We start from the raw sequence: 17,553 nt of genomic DNA on the forward strand, positions 1-17,553 counted from the left end.
TCCTCCCTCCAAACTGCTTCTCCTAGTTACTCCCTTCCTCCGTGTAGGCCACTACCTTCCATGCCTGAGCCAGAGACCTGGAGTCATCCCGGACGCTGCCTCCTCCCTCTCTCCCCATGGTCGATCGATTACTTACTAAATCTGTTTCACCTCCAAGATACATCCTGCATCCACCCACATCCCTCTGTGTCCCCAACGGCCCCTGGTCCAGGCCAGACGCAGTAACAGCCTCCTTCCTGGCCTTTTTGCCTCCTGCAGCCCATCACCCCACCGGAGCCAGTGGAGCACTTGCCACAGCAATACCGTCCTGTCCCACAGACTTAGAGAGGGTGTCACAGTGCAGCCAGGCGTTCATCAGGCCGAATGACAGGCAGATAAAACCAGCTGCAAAGCTCATGAGGCAGTAGACCCTCAACCCCGTCGCAAGGCCACGCGGCCACAGCTGTGAAGTGTCAGAATGACCCCCTTTTTTGAGTAATGACTACTTTATTCAAAAAGAACTTTGAACTCTAAATTGTATGTTAGTAGAAACTTTACTGTTGAAATTCCGTCAGTAAGAATGAAACTTCCCACCCCCTCCTGGAGCAGTTGAGGCAGCTTTGACAGAGAAGCAGCCTGGGTTTCTGACGCGTTAGCAGAGCTCCAGAGAAGTGGTTTCTGGACACCAGATTCCACGGCTATCTCGACTCGGCGGTTCCCGAGGGACCGGGGCCTGGGTCCAGTCTGCAGCCCAGAGCTGTGCTGGCCCCTTTGCACGGGGCCCTGCGCTGCCCTGAGCCTGTCGAAACACTGCCTCAGTTAAACTTCACCCACACCCCACCCTCCCACAAAATCCTGGGAAGACTCTCTATTTACGTTTCTCAGGTGAGCTGCCAGGGTTCCTGGTGTGCAGATACCTATTGAGCACCTACTGTATGCGAGGTGGTGGTGACACAGCATCGATCCACAGTCCGAACTCGCAGCATTCTCGGACTTCATCGTCAATTTCCACTTGTTGAAGGAGTTGGGGGGTGGTGGTTAAATTGAAGGGCGGGGATGGTTGGGGGATGTGGCTGTGGATGAGAGGTTTGGGAAAGACAAAGGGGGAAAAAAACAAGCACAGTTGAGAGGCTATAGCGGGAAAATAGTAGGGTATAAAGAAAGAAACAGGGATTTCCAGACTTAAAAAGAACTCAGAGGCCATCTGAACATTTCCCTTTTTGTGTCGAGGGTCTACTGCCTTTCCGAGCTCTTTCTGCCCACCCTTGTCCCCACCCTCCCTGCCAATCCGATGCTCCCTGGTCATTTGCCAAAGCCAGGAACAAGGAGAAGGGAGCCCCGGCCTGCCTGGCCTGCCCGAGGGCTGCGCCCGGCTGATGACAGCTCGTAAGCCATGGTGAGCAGAAGCCGTGAGCACGGAGGCCAGCGTGCCAGGAGAAGCAGTTCCAGGAGAGCAGTGTCCCGAGGCCCAGCCGACCCCACTCTCCTGGGGACCGTGACTCCAGCGAGGAACCTCGGCTCGTTCAGGTTTGGTTTCTGTCCCCTGCAGCCCAGGTGGTGGAAGGATTAGACCCCCTCGTGCTTCTCGTGCACACAAATCTCGTGTGTATAGTTTCAGAAATATTTTTACACGAAGAGGCAGTTTCTTGTAGGCGGAAGCACACCAAGGGCAGGGGGCCGTAGTGGCGGTCCCAGGGGCAGGCACTGGGGGGACGGGGGAAGCACCCTGGCTTTCGAAATTAAAATACAATAAAACCAACTAAAAGTCGGTCTGCTTTGTGTCACCAAGAGCCAGCAATTCTAAGCAATATCAGTGATATAATTCTCCTCCCTGAAAAAGCCTTTTATTGGTTTAAGCACTCAACCAGGGTTGGCAGACTCTTTCTGTGAAAGGCCAGACAGTAAATATTTTAGAGTTTTCAAGCCATATGGTCTCTGTCACAGCTACTCAATTCTGCTATCCTTGCATGAAAACAGCCGCAGACAATATGTAAACAATTGAACACTGCTGTGTTCCATGCTAACTTCATTTATGGACACTGAAATTTGAATTTCACACGTCATGAAATATTATTCTACTTTTGATTTTTTTTCCAACCATTTAAAGTATAAAAATCAGGGCCGGCCCCGTGGCTTAGTGGTTAAGTGCGTGCTCCGCTGCTGGTGGCCCGGGTTCGGATCCCGGGCGCGCACCGACACACCGCTTCTCCGGCCATGCTGAGGCCGCGTCCCACATACAGCAACTAGAAGGATGTGCAACTATGACATACAACTATCTACTGGGGCTTTGGGGGAAAAATAAATAAATAAAATTATTAAAAAAAAAAATAAAGTATAAAAATCATTCTTAGCTCACTGGCTATATGAAAACAGGCGGCTGACCAGATTTGGTTTGCGAGCCGCGGTTTGCTGACCCCTGTTCTTAGCAGTTGCTACAATTACTGTTGTGTTTTAATAATATTCATATAAGCTTCAAATTTGTACCTTTTTATTACATATATTTTAAAAACTTGTTTATTTGGAGAACTCCCAGTTATAGATCTGGCCCCCAACACACGTGGACTCAGCTACAGGCATTCATCTCAAGAGTAAGTTGAAATGTCTGGAATTTTCCGAGCTCGCTTAGGGCACAGTTTGGGTCTCTAGCTCATCCAATAGCACCTATTCCTGTGTTAAAAGAGTAAATTTGAAGTATATATTTCAAACACAGTGATTGTACGGACCAAAAAACAGACCTTGGGCTACTTCAATGCTGTCATTCTACGTGACCACTTGGAGTTTTTGTGGTTAAAAATGTTCAACTACAGAGCAATCTAAAAGCTATTCTTTCACTGCTCCGTGACTTTGCACATGCTGTTCCCGCTGCCTGGCATGCCCTGCCACTACTTTCCCTCCCGTGAGCTCACATCTCCACTCCAGGGAGGGTTAGTCCCTCCCAGAAGGAGGGTGTAAAGGGTCAAGATGTGGAGATGAGGGGGGATCTGGGGAAAGACCTGTTGGAGGGCTGAGTCCATCTGCCCCAGCAAGTTGGTGGGGAGCCTGCCCCTCACCTCAGGGCCAGGTGGGGGGCTCCCGTGGCACCTCTCTAAGAGCCCCTGCCAATGTCCACACCACGCATGTGGTAACTGAGGTGTGGGGACAGCAGAGTGGGGTCTTCTCCTGGCAGTGACCATCCTGCCACCCAGCAGCTGGTCAGAGGTGCAGGATCTGGGACAGGATTCAGAAGGCACAGTGGGCGCGGCCACCTGGGGTCACAGTGAAGGAGACTCTCCCCAGGACCCAGCAGTGACAGGCTGCCAGGGCATCACCCAGCTCAGGGTGAACTGGGAGCCGCCAGCCAAAGGATGGGCGTTGCCCAGTCAGGGGAGTGGCTGTGGGCAGGGAGGCCTTGAATGCACAGAAGTGGCCATGAGATCAAAGTCAGCTCGAAGCTAGGCCATGCCCAGGTGGCCCAAAGCCAGCCTGCCACCTGTGGGAGGCAGATAACAGCCCCCAAAGACACCAGTGTCCTAATCCCGGGCTCTGTGGATATGTGACCTCACATGGCAAAAGGAACTTTGCAGAGGTGATTAAGTTAAGGATCTTGAGATGGGGAGATGATCCCGGATTATCTGGGTGGGACCAACATCATCACAAGGGTCCTTATAAGAGCGAGGGTCAGAGTCAGAGAAGGAGACATGATGTCAGAAGTGGGGAGGAGAAGCAGGAGGTAGGGAGGGGGGTCTGGAAGATGCTATGCTACAGGCTTGAAGATGGAGGAAGGACTTCTAGAATCGGGAAAAGGCAAGAGAAGAGATTCTCCTCTAGCAACTCCAGAGGGAATGCAGCCCTGCCAACATCTTGATTCTAGATTTCTGACCTCCAGGACTGTAAGAGAATAAATTAATGTTGTCTTAAGCCACTAAATTTGTCATCATTTGTCCCAGTAGCCAAGGGAAACTAATGAACTGCTGTATATCAAGTAAAAATGTTCTGCCCACCAACACTTCTCCTCCCTCCCTCCACCAAGAGCCTGGAGGGGTCAGAAACAGGGTTGTCAAACATAGCAAATAACGATACAGGATGCTCCATTAAATTCAAATTTCAGATAAACAATGAATGATATTTTAGTTCCAAATAATGCACGAGACATGCTTATACCAACAAGTTATTCATTGTTTACTGAAATACAAATTTAACTGGGCATCCTGGTTTTATCCGGCAACCCTAGCCAAAAGCAGCAGCTGTAGAGGAAGAGGTAAGCGAAGAAGAGAAAAACTACACTCCCGCTGAGGCCACAGCGGGCTCCAGGGGGAGGGGAGGAGATTTCATGTGAAATCAAGGTCCGAGGTTTCTTCTTTGGGACTGGACATTTTAATTAATGAATTGAGACCCCCCCCCCAGACCTAATTTCCTGAGAGTGGCTGGCTGCTACGATGAGGAGTCTTGTGTTTGCTTTGCCTCTCCCCCGCTGGATCAGGAGCCACTGCAGGCAGGAAACCGGCCCTTCCACTTCCCAAGCCCCTCTCTGTGACTCTGCAGACTCGTCACAGTTCATGGAGCCGCCTGCCCACAAGGTGGCGCTCACGATCACTGCAAAATAATTTGCCACCTACATGGTTTTTAAAATAAAAATTTTAGAGTAGTTTTAGATTTACAAGGCTGTCGAGAATACGATAGAGAGAGTTCCTGTGTCTCCCTCAGCCAGTCTCCCTTGCGACAAACGTCTTCCATTAGTATGGGACATTTGTCACCATTGATGAACCTGTATTGATCCATGTTACATTTAGCTGTCTCGTTTCCTTAGACTCTCTGGGCTTTGACAGTTTCTCAGACTCTCCTGTTTGGATGACCTTCACAGTGTGGAGGCGTGCTGGTCAGTGTTTGTAAGGTGCCCCTCTATTGTGATGTGTCTGATGTTTTTCACCCAATTATACTGGGGTTATGGGTTTGGGGGAGGAAGATTCCAGAGGTCAAGTGTCCGTCTCGTCATGTCATGTCAAGGGTGCATGCCATCACCGTGACTTGTCCCCGTTGGTGTTGGCCCAGACCACCTGGCCGAGGTCGGGTCTGCCCCGTTTCTCCACTGTAGTTCTCTTTCTCCCCCTGCCTGTACTGTGCTCTTTGGATCCTGTGGTTTTTAAAGTCTTGTTTTCCTTTTTTAAACCATTTCTTGTCGCCTTGGCCGTGAGAGCCTCCGGTTCAGTTAGGACAGCGGGGGTTGGGGGTGAGAAGTGGGGGCAGGGGGTGCAGCCACATGGTGTGACAACAAAGGGATGACGCGCAGCCCATCGGTTTACAAAGTTTGGAGCGTAAGACAATTCCTTGGGGTTCTTGCCGCTTGCCACCCCTCCAATTATCCGAGTAATGCTTCATCAGTGTCCTTAAAGGGGTCATAGGAAGGAGCCCAGGGGAGGGCAGCCGGGAAAGAGCCGTGTGGGAAGGGCGAAGGGCCGAAGTGTCTCTGCCCTGTCGGCAGCACCAGGACACAGCGCCCCTGGCCGCACAGCATCGCGTCTGCGCGGGGCGCTGGCCCCACGCTGGCCCGCAGGAGGTGCTGGAGGGCCGGCTGCTGCGAGCGAGCGGTCGGTGGCTCCCTCACTGTCTGTGCCAGCCTCCTTGTCGTCGTTAGCGAGATCCCACCAAGTGAGTCAGATCACGCCTCTAGCCTGCTTCCACCTGCTTCAAATCCCTCCAGCGACGTCCCCCCGCCCCGGGCGGACCCCACAGCCCCCTCTCTCCCTCTGCACACCGCCGTTCATGCCGGGAGCACGCCGATTCCCCAGCTCAGAGCCCTTGCAGGGCCCTTCTACTCTGCCCGGAACAAGTGTCCCCACTTTCTCCACCCCCTCACCCTTCAGGCCTCAGCTCAAATTCCACCTCCCTGAGACCTTCCTGCCCGCCGCCACCCCCACCTCTGATGCCACGATGAAGAGGTGGAGGCACACGCGGTGAAGTCCTTTGAAGACAGAACAGGGCTCAAGGACAGTGTAGGAAAATCTACCCTGACTGGGAGGCCGGGAGGACTCCAAGGACGAGCCCTGAGGCCCAGAACTGGTTCAGTTCTGCAGTGATCCCTGTGACTGCCTCTGCCGCCGCGGTAGCCCCCGGCACACAGCCTCCTTCCCGGCGTTTTGTGAACCAGCCGCCCTGCAGTGCTAGTTACATCCTGGTTTTACAGTAAGTGTCTCTTATGAGGTCAACCCACCATTTCTCACCACGATAAAGCTCTGGGTTTCTGCTTTTGTGGTACGTGGGTCTTTTTCTTCTTCTTCTAAAACCATAAAAGGTGTCAAAAATCTCCCCTTGCTGAAATCCTCTGTGCACACGCTCAGCTGGAAGCGTCTTTGTGGCTTAGCTGAGCGGGGCCGTGCAGCTGCCGGCTCACCTGCGTCTAGGGCCTGTCAAGCGATTGCCTTATATGGTGAAAAGCAGCCTGGGGCTCATAAAGGAAGTCCTCAGTTTTGAAAAAGGCTTTGCAGGGATCTTTGCAGAAGGTCTGGCCTCCAAGCCTGCAGCAGGCAGCTCGCTACCTTTCTGGAAGGAACAGTATGTCTACAGCAACCAGGAGTCAGGTGCCAAAGATGGGGGGGGGGGTGTCCTATAGTTAAAACCAAGAGATGCTCAAGATTTCATTGCTTGGGGAAGACCAGCAGAGAGAGGCAGTAGGTATTGTAACATTAGGAGAACCAGATGGAGCTGCTGTTTTGGATCTCAAATATGGCGATACTAGTAAATATCGGCTTCCACTGAACTGTGGCCAGGCCATAACCCAGCGCCCAAGACGCGGCATCTCACTTAACCCTCACACAACTGGGTAGGAGAAGTACCATTATTAGTCCCACTTTACAGGCAAGGAAAACTGAGGCTCAGAGGAAGCCAGTCACTTATCTAAGGTAAGAGAAAGAACTTTTCTACCAGACAACTGGTAAGTGGGAGACAGAACAGGCCTCCAGGAATCTGCCTCCAAGAATGCTGTGCTGGAGGGAGGGGGCAGAGATGACAGTTGTGCTGGCCCACGTGGCAGCCACGGGCCGCACGTGGCTACCTAGCACTTGAACTGGTCCCAACTGAGGCGTGCTGTAAGTGTGCAACACACGAACTTCAGAGACTTGGTTTTATTTTTTAACTTAAAAAATTATTTTTAATTGTAAAATCTCTCAAATTTTTTAAGCTTCATTTTGAAATAAAGGTTCACGGGAAGTTCAAAGGCAGCACCCAGAGGTCCCAGGTACCCCTCCCCCAGCTTCGCCCTGGGGTGACATCTTACATAATTATCGTTCAGTATCAAAACCAGGAAATGGCACATGTGTGTGTGACCCCGTGTCCTTTCGTCATGCGTGTGGGTTCATGGAACCACCCCAGAGTCAAGATACAGAACCAGCCCTTGCCACAAGGCTCTCCCCAGTGCTACCTCCTCATAAGTTTAAAATAGAGATGACCTGTTGAAGTAATATCTTGGCTATGTGGGGTTAATAAAATAGAGTATTAAGATTAACGTCACCTGTTTCTTTTCACTGTTTAGGATTTAGAATCGTGTGCGGGGCTTGCATCCTGTTCCCACTGGACAGTGCTGGCCTGGAAGTGCAGACCCAGCTCGGCCATTGGGACAGGTCACCTGACCTCCTGGAGCCTGGCTCCTCTGGTGTAGACCAGCCTCTAGAGTCAGTGTAGAATTGTTCATCCATCTAGCGCATCTATTGAGTGCCTACTGTGTGCTGGGCATTGTACTAAGGGCTGGGGCACAGAAGCAAAGACTGCTGCTCAGATACCTAAATTGTCCCTGCCCCCCAGAGCAGGTAAACCCAGCAGGGGGGTCCCAGAACCCCGCCCCCTTCCCGAGACCTCCCAGAACCCACTCAGGGGCACACAGAAGGGATGGTGGCAGAAAAATAAAAATAAAACGCCGACACACAGAAGATGCTGAGGTATACAGCTGTTGTTCCCAGTTGGAGAACTCAGAGCCTGCCCTGGAACTTAATGTTCGATTCCTAGGTGTCCCCCATCCCCATCTGTCTTTCTGTCCTTCTGTCTGTCTGCCTTTCTATCCACCCCAGAGGTACAGAAAGCTTTTTTTTAACTTTTTATGATGAAAAATTTCTAACATAAGGAAAGCAGACTAATAAAACCAACCCTCTCTACCTACCACCTAGATTTAACAATCGCTAACATTTTGCCATATTTCCCATTGTTCACTGGAGTATTTGAAAAAAACGATCGTCATCCTGACATTTCAGCCTTAAAGATGTCCGTCTACATCTCTTTGTAAAAAATGACACTTTCTTACCCAACCACAATACTGTGAACAATAATTTTTCATACACTCTGACCCTCTGTCTCGGGACTCTGGTTAGAAAAGCGGCGTCACGGGCCTTGCCCCAGGTCTGCTGAATCAGGATCTGTGCCTAGACACGGTCCCCAAGTACCTACGTGCACACTACAGTTTATACCCAGGCTGTTGTGGTTGAATTGTGCCCCCCACAATCCATATGTTGAAGTGCTACCCCGTAGCCCTCACAGTGTGACCTTATTTGGAAATAGGGTCATTGCAGATGTAATTAGTTTAGATGAGGTCATACGGGAGCAGCGTGGGCCCCTAATCCAATGTGACTGGGGTCGTTATTTTAAAATCTAGACACAGAGAGACATGCGTGGAGGGAGGACGATGTGAAGACAGAGAGAAGGCAGCCGTCTACAAGCCAAGGAGAAAGGCCTGAAACATGTTCCTCCCTCCCGGCCCTCAGAGGGACCAACGCTGCTGAGAGCCACCTTGGTTTTGGAGCTCAGGCCTCCAGAGCTGTGAGAACACATCTGCTGTTGTAAGCCACGCAGTCTCGGTGCTTTGCTACCACAGCCATGGGACACTCATGCACATGGCCCATATTCAGTGTTCACCCAAAGCTGTGCCCACACTGGAAGGTCCTGATGTAACCGGTCTGGGGTGGAGCTCAGGCATGGATGCTCTTAACATTCCCATGGGATTCTCAGCTGCAGCCCAGCTGAATCCCTGCTCTGCTTTCCCTGTTAACCATGAAACAGCAGGCCAGGTGAAGCCCCATCTGCTGCCTGTCGCTCTGTGGGGAAGGGCCGTAAGCCATCGGGAGAGAGAAATACCCAGCACCATCGTTGGAACCCTCGGAGCTGTGGTCCTCAACGTGGGGTTCTGGCCCAGCAGCATCCCCTGGGAGCTTGTGAGAAAGGCAGATGCTCGCGCCCCATGCGGACCTCTTGAATCAGAGACTGTGGGGTGGGACCCGACAAGCTGTGTTTCCAGGAGCCCTCCTGGCAATTCTGATGTCTGCTCAAGCTTGGGAACCAGAGCCTTCAAGAGGTGTGGGCCCCGAGCCCCAGGTGCATTCTAACAGCCTCCCTCCATACCAGCCCACAGGGCTTTTAAGAACAATTAGCTGTCTATGCTGAGGCGTAAAGAAGCAAAATCCCACATCAATAGCCGAGTTCACACGGGGTATTTCCTTTCTGGACCTCCTAACTAGTGCCTGCATCTGTCTATGGTTCCCAGACATTCACTTTGTTAATCAACTTGTTTGCTGAAACATTAATACACAAACACAATAACAATTTCAAACAGTCCAGAGAGGATTTAATAAAAAGCAAATCTCCTCTCCACCACAGTTCCTAGTCCTGTTCCCCAGAGGCGGCCACAGCCAGAAGTTTCTTGTGGATTTTCCCAGAGCTCTTCTTGTGAATCCATACTCAAGTCCATCTACATCCCTTAAACACATACCAGAAGCTGACCGCAGTTTTACAGTGTCTTTTGCCTCCAATGTATCATGGAGCTCACACAAACCTCCGTTTGCATAAGCTGCTTACCTGAGTGTACACAGTTAGTTGAGCCAGTCCCCTACGGAGGAACACTTCAGTTGCTGCTCATCTTTTGCTTCTGTGTGCGACCCTGCATGTAACATCCTTGTACGTATGTATCTCTACACAAATGGCCGACTCTTGAGGTTTCCAGTCTTGTGGGTTTCACGTGCCAATTAAAATATCAAAGGGCTGATACAAGGCTGCCTGCTTCTTATTTTATCAACTATAAGGATGTTAAAAAAAAAAAGTGATGCCATTTATCATCAGCTCTGTTTCATAAAGTAAAATAATTAATACCTAAATCTTCAAAAGACAAGATTTTTTAAAAGCAATAAATAAATCGTTGTTTTGTAGAACACCGGAGTTGCTCATGTTTTTACAGACCTGCAATGACCTCATTGTGGACTGGTTTTCAACATGAGATTCTTCTAGGGACAAAGGGAGCCAGGATTATACACATGCACTCACCCCGCCCGTTCCATTGCCCACCCACCAACATCCCCAACGGCGCCCTTTTGTGAAGAGGGGCTCCACCAGGTTCCCTCCACTCTGCTTTTAATGACGCCGCCCTGCTGTCTCAGGCCTTTCCCAAGGAGAGTGAGCGCTTCCATTCTCGTCAGGTAGGGCGACTGAGTTGCTCAGAGAAGGTAATTCCAAGCCCGGCCTAATGAGATTAAGGAGGCAACTGGACAGCTGTTTTGTTTTCAAAGACATCGGTTAGCAGGTGCTCATCGGCTCAGCTCTGTTAAATGCCAATTGCTCTGTAATTCAAGTGCGTGGGGGGGGCCTCTATTACCCAGGTGTTAAAATGGCTGGAAAATAGGACGGCCCCTGCCTGCGGTCTGGCCCTGCTGCCTCTCCCCAAGAGTGCTTGCAGATGGCCCCTAGACCGTGCAGTGCCGGTGGGTGGTCTGAGGGCAACAGCTTTGGCATCCTCTGGGAGCCAGAACCTGCATTTTCACCAGGTGATTCGTAGGCATGTTAGGGTTTGAGAAGCGCTGGCCTAACTAGAGCTACACTGAGACCCAGCGAGGGGGGCAGTCAGGCGGCGTGAATTTGGGGACATTGTGTTGTCAGACAGCTGGGTGTGGATCCGACTCTGCCACATCTGTTTGTGGGACACTGAATAAGAGGCTTGTCTCTCTGGGCCTCAGTTTCCTCGCCTGTAAAGTGGGGGTAAGAATGGGAGCTGTCTCCCAGGAGTGTTTTGAGGATTAGATACAGTAATGAACTTAAGGCTCTCTCTCACAGGGCCTGGCACAGAACAGGTGCTCCAATAATGTGGATGCTTTTTTCCCTGCCCCAATAAGAAAGGGGCTCAGACGCCCTCAGGGGCCACTGTCCTCCCAGCCCTGAGCATCCCAGAAACCCCCATGGTGCTGCGTACTCTAGATTCAGTGGTTGTCAGGGTCTCCTGGGGAAGTAGTTAACATGAGGTTCCAGGGCTCGGTCCCGGAGAATCTGACTCTAGGTCAGGAGTGGCAGCTCGGGTGTTTCCATTCTTCACTCAGCATCCCAGGTGACAAGGACACATGTAGTCCAGGGAGCACTCACAGAGAAACCGTCCCGAGCCCTCGCTGCTCGGAGTCTGGTCCACGGCCAATAGCATCTCCTGGATCCTGTCAGAAATGCAGGCCCTCGGGCCCGCCCCAGACTGTTGACTTAGGATCTGCATTTTAACAAGGGCCCCAGGAGACCAGGCGTCGTCCTAGGGTGTCCTTCAACCTATGGCTCACTACAGACAAAATGCAGGGACACGGGAAATGTGTGGCCTCCCAGATTGGTGCCTCTCAGCCCTCTATCTGCCCCCCTTCTTCAGAGGACAGAGGTAGCATCCTCCAATGTTGAAGCTTGATTTTTTCTGGAATGGGTCTCGTACTATTTCCTGGCACTGCTGTAACAAAGTACCACAAACTGGGTGGCTTAAAACAGCAGAAATGTGCTCTCTCACAGTCCCAGAGGTCAGTGTCCAAAATCAGCTTCCCTCGTGGGGCTCCGAGGGAGAATCCGTTCCAGGCATCTCTCCCGGCTTCTCGCAGCTGCCAGTGATCCTTGGCGTTACGGACTTGTAGCTGCCTCGCTCCGCTCTGCCCCGGCGTCACACAGCCGTCTCTGTCTGTGACTTCTCCTCTTCCAGCCCTTATAACCACACGAGGCATCAGGTTTAGGGCCCAGCCTAATCCAGGATGCTCTCGTCTTGAGATCCTTAATTACATCTGCAAAGACCCTATTTCCCACAGAAGGCCACATGCACAGGTACCAGGAGTGAGGGCTTGCACATACCTTTTTGGGGGGCCGCCATCCAACCCGCCACAGTCTACTTTGTGGCTTACACCTTTGAGTATTTAAGTCACTCAACTCTGAGCGGTTTTCTATTTGTTAAGTCTCTTGTCTGGGAGGGAGAAAGGCCGAGTCCTTTAAGAGATTTCAGTCCTCTGCAAGCTGGTGGGGAGGCTTCATTCCCATGACAGGGGCTGACAGTCTCCATTACAGCACCACCAGCGGCTTTTGACACCCACTGGGGGCCTGGGAGGGGCAGCCAGGTGGCTATCAGGCCCGGCATCTCCCCTGGGGGTGGGGATGTGGCCTTGAGGTGTAGTCCCACCTACCAGCCTGCAAATTTCATGCAATAAACTGGGGTACCAACACCCAGGGGAGGATCCAGCCCCAGATAAAAGGATGTTCATCTGGCAGTGCTTCTAGAAACGTCTAACGCCCGCCACCAAAGGATCTGGAGTGGGTTTGATGAGACCCCTAAATGTGAGTGTCCCAAGTCTTTGGTGCCCAGGCCCTGGAGGTCACCTGAGCTGGGACACAGGCACGGACACATACACTTGGACAGCCAGGCTATCTGTTGGACCCAATAGGTAGTTGAGTCAAAAGATCAAGCCGTCCATCACTCTTGGTGTGGACCGAAGGCTCTCAGTCCGGCTGCACCTTGCAATCTCATCAGGAACTTACACAAGTCCTGGTACCCAGGCTGCTCCCAGACCAGCTGAGTCAGACGCTCTGGGAGGCGGGGCTCAGGCATTCAGGGTCCAGTGCACAGCAGCATTGAGAACCATGAGTGTGTACCCGCAAGCTGTTGCTGTGGCCGGCTGGGGCTCTGTGGGAAGACGTGGGGCCTTGTGGCACCCAGGGGCATCTTTAAGAACCCGCAGGTCAAGCCAGCGGCCCACGCGGCAGCCTGTTTGAAACTGTGCTTCTGCTCCCACCCCATGGGCCCCGGCAGCCTGCATCCTGGGACCCCCCTCATCTTCTAACCCCGGCTCCCGCAGGGGACTCTTGCCTCCAGAACCCACCCTCTTTGGGTCTGTGCTCTTGGGTTTGTGGCAGCCATGGAGGTGCACTGCTCAGACCTCCCTCCGGGAGAGAACCTGGCGGCATTCCTGCTCCCAGGCAATGACGGAGCAGTGCGGGGCCACCCGAGCAGGCCGTTCTGGCCCCATGCAGGGCTCCTCCAAAGGGTTATCTCGCTCTGGGGGTCTGTGTTGGCGTGGTGGAGACTTCCTCCTTGTTGCCCTGCAGGTTGAGCCTCTTTCTGCCCAACCCTCCTTCCTTCTGCTTCTCCTTTCTCAGGTGTCAGACCCACACTGTGGGCAGAAGGTTCTCCCGCCTACACCTGCTCCGTCTCCCTCTCATCCATCATGGACATCACACCCCATACGTCTCTTGCACATCTAATTCCAACTGGGCATCTGCTTCCCGTGGACCTGAACTGGCACAGAGTTCAGCTTGGCTTCTAGCTCAGGACTCATCAGTGGGTGTGTCCCCACATACAGGAATAGGACTCAAGACATGGGTGGCCACAGCATGACAAGTGTCCTCTGCGCTCTGATCTCTCCCCAAAGTCCCACCCCAAGCAGCAGCTGCCCCACCCTCCCTCCCTTTTAAGATTTCTCCTCTTGCCTGCATCTTTTCACTGTGCCTTTCTCATATAAACGTACTCTGCTCCCCTGACCAGAACTATAAATACCTGAGAGCACGCCAATCAATCAATTTGTCCATCGATCCCACTTGGAAGGGCGGAGAAAGACATGCATACTTTTTTGTTAGTATTTTTCCTTGTCCTGTGGACACCAACTTAATGATTATAATACCTTACCTTAACAACTCACTTGTTGCTTCCCTTACTTGTACGTAAAAATGAAAGCCCAGGGAACTGCTGACCATTTGCCCAGAAGAACCTAAGGAAGGCCCCTCGTGACCAGCAGGTGGTCCCCAGACCACGCTTGCAGGAGCTCTGCCTTAGAGGAGCCCCATTCCACGGTTAGCCCCAGCCCCATCGCCCCCTCTCCAGAGCCCACCCTTGGAAATGAGTCAACAGCAGCAGGTGGTGAGGTCCCCGCCCGCAGCCTCGTGTGCAGAGCAGCATCTCAACTCCACATTAGAGGAGGGTCCCTCCTCTTCTGCTCTTCCCCCAGCTCCTCCTTTGCCTCCCTGCAGCCACGCGGGCCCCACAGCTCTGCCTCCATTCTTGGTTCAGCCGCAGCAGCCAAGCTGAGAGCGTAAGCAGATTCCATGCAAATCCCCCTCGGAAAGCACAATCCACCCTCAGCCAGCCCAGCCAAGACACCGCCCCAGACTGTCCCCAAGCCACGAGGAAGGGGGACTTTCCTCCAGCTCAGGAAGGTCATATGACACCCGGAGTGGGGCGGAGTGGGCCGAGGCCCAGTGCATTCGAGGTGGAGACCACCGCCCCTGGAGAAGCACAGGCATAGTGTTTTCTCCGTCAGGACAGAGAGTTCCTGATGCTTTTTCAACACCACCCCAGCCCTACTGTGGACACCTCAGTTCCAGCCCCTCAGCAGTCCACGAGGTGGAAAAGACAGTGGGCTCCAACCTTTGAGGCTGTGTTATTAACGACTCCAGGGGCTTCTAATGCGGCATGTGCCCAGCTCAGAGACACACAATCACTTCCCTGATGTTCGATTTGCCTGTGGGAATCCTAGATTAATTAGTTATAAAGAAGTGGCTCTCAGGTTCAGCCACTTGCTTTTGAGTCAGTATTTAGTTGAACGCTCATAGGAATGTCGTGAGGAAGGCCCACACCTGATTTCACAGATGTGAGAATTGTGCTCAGAAACATCCAGTGACTTGCCCAAAGTCACACAGCAAGCAAGGGCAGGGCCGAGGCTGGAGCTTGGGTCTCCTAGTTCTAAGCAGAGCAACTGCTTGTCTGGCCACCCAGGAACCGATTAAAAGAATTTTCTAGCCAAGGTCTGTTCTTTGAGCAAAAACAGTTTGTTGTTATTTTAAAATACCAGGCACACAGATTGCGCTCGCTGTGTGACAGGCTCTGTACTGAGCCCTTCCCGGTGCTGATCCACTTAATCATCTCCATGATTCTATGAGGCAGGTTCGGGCATCATTCTAGTGTCCCATCAGAGGAAGCCCAGGCACAGGGTTAACTGACGTGCTCGAAATCACACGAGAATGTCTGAGCTGGGATTTACACTCAGGCATTTGATTCCAGGATCGATGAACTTAACCACTGCCCTCTGCTACACCGAAAAGAAGGGAAACAGAGAAAGGAGAAAGGTTTGAAGTCTGATCCTTACTGAATTTAAGGGCAGAAATCCCCTTGGCCTGTATCGTTGAACAGCTCGTTCACACCCACCATCAACCAGAGATGGCAGAGCCTCCAAGGGAAGAGAAAGGGCCAGGGAGCCAGGCTCTGCAGATCCACTAGCTATGTGACCTGGGCCAGTTCTTCAACTGGCCTCACTTTCCCCATCTGTAAAGTGGGGATGGTAATACCTACCTTCTATTCTAGGCATCAAATGAGCGGATCTCTCAGAACAGTGCCTGGCTCTTCTTAAGTGATCACCAAAGGTTAGCCTTTGTTATTCCCGTTTTTCTGCTCACTTCCACACCCCACCACCAGCACCACCACGTCACCACCATCTCTCCACTCTCTGCAAGTTGGAATGAATTTGCAGGCATAATGCAGCCGCCCAGGGTAACTTAGTGGCATCCGTGCATGGGCCACAGAGGCTTATGATTGATGACTGTGACTTTTAAAAAGTCATAAGGGTGTCACAACTATGTCTATGGGTAATTTCTCTCATTTCAACACCAAAGCCCTGGACATGAGCTCGCTCAAGGGGGGACCAGCGTCAGCTCCTCTCTGTGCTGACTCAGTGAGTTTTAAGATTCAGAAGCTGGAGACTGAAGGGGCCTATGGAGATCCTATTTCACTTACTCATTAGTTCATTCATTCATTCATTCCACAAATGTCTCTGGAGCATCTACTATACGCTAAACACTGGCAAACAAGGGACATAGTTACTGACACCTGGAACATTCTAAACAAACAGATACCAACAAGCCATGTATCACACACATAATCATTTAATCGCCAGTGCTGTGAAGGAAAACACAACAGGGCCGGGAGAAAGTGTCACAGAAGGATGGGACCCAGACAGGCAGGAAGTGGGAGTTAAGCTGAGACCTGACAGATAGGTAGGAGGAGATGGACAGGAGAGAGAGAGGAGGAATCAGTCCAGGCTGCAGGAAGGCCAGGGGAAGGAGAGAGGGCTGGGTCTGGAGATTTGAAAGGAAGCCAGTGTTAGTTGAGCAGAGCAGGCCAGGATAGGTGGCCACAGACGTAACAGGCTGGCTCCTGAGAGGCCTTTAGGACCATGTTCTTAGACCAATGGGAATTGATTAAAAGGTTTCTACAGGGGTGACATGCTAAGATTTGCATTTCAGAAAGATCACTCTGGCTGCTGTTTGGACAACAGATGGGAAGAGTGGAAACCAGTGAGGAGGTGAAGGATGGCAGGGCCTGGACTGGAGTGGTGGAAATGGAAGTGAGCTGCCTTTATGAAATTGACAGGACCTGGTGATGAATTGGACATAGGGTGAGGGGGTGGGGTCAAGGATGCCTCCCGGCTTCTGGTATGTGCATCTGGGCATGTGCTGGAGTCTTTCACTGAGGACAAGGACAGGAACAAGCTGTAGTGCTGCAGCTTCCAGTCTACTGCAAACATTCTGCTGATTCTCCAACAGTCTTCAGATGATATGCAGCCAAAGCCGCATAAAGTAACATTTTCGTAGTCTCTGCATTTTATGAAAACCGTCAAAATATGGAGACAGTTGCTATGCTTCAGCATGGGGTGGTGATTTGGGACTGGTTCATGATGACACTAGGAAGGGCCTGGAGGTCTTTTTATTTGGAAAAAAGGACTCCAGCTTGGGCTGCTCACGCTTCCAGCTGAACCACCGTATCTTCAGCTCCTGACATAAGAAAGGAAGACTTTTTCTTTTCCCAAAGCTTCTTTTGTGATCAGCAGAGTTATTATAAGACACAGGAATGTGCATTATCTTCTTAAATGTTTGGATAACTATGAGAAAGTTATATTATTTGCCCCACTTTACAGTTAAGGAAACCAAGTCTCAAGAGATGATAACTCTCTGGCCCGAGACCACCCATCTAGTAAGCGGCAGCTCTGGGATTCAAGGACATGCTGATTATTCTCCAGATCCACTCTCTGCCCTTCTCCTCTGCCCTGTGGCCCAGAAAGCTGATCTCCATGCCCCCGTCCCTCTCTTGGTTTGGCCAATGGGAATCACCAGCAGGACATGAGAGTCTGGGAGGAAAGAGGTGAGGGTATTTACCACACTCCCCCAGCTCCATCTACACTGGGCTTGCTTTCAGCAGTGGCTTCACTCTTTAGCCACGGGCACGGCTCTTGTTGGTCAGCACCTCTGTGATGCTGCAGCGCTGGTCGAGTCCAGTGAAACCGTTCTCTCTGCTCAGGCTCC

This window comes from Diceros bicornis, chromosome 32 (assembly GCF_020826845.1).
Source record: "Diceros bicornis minor isolate mBicDic1 chromosome 32, mDicBic1.mat.cur, whole genome shotgun sequence".
NCBI lineage: Eukaryota > Metazoa > Chordata > Mammalia > Perissodactyla > Rhinocerotidae > Diceros > Diceros bicornis.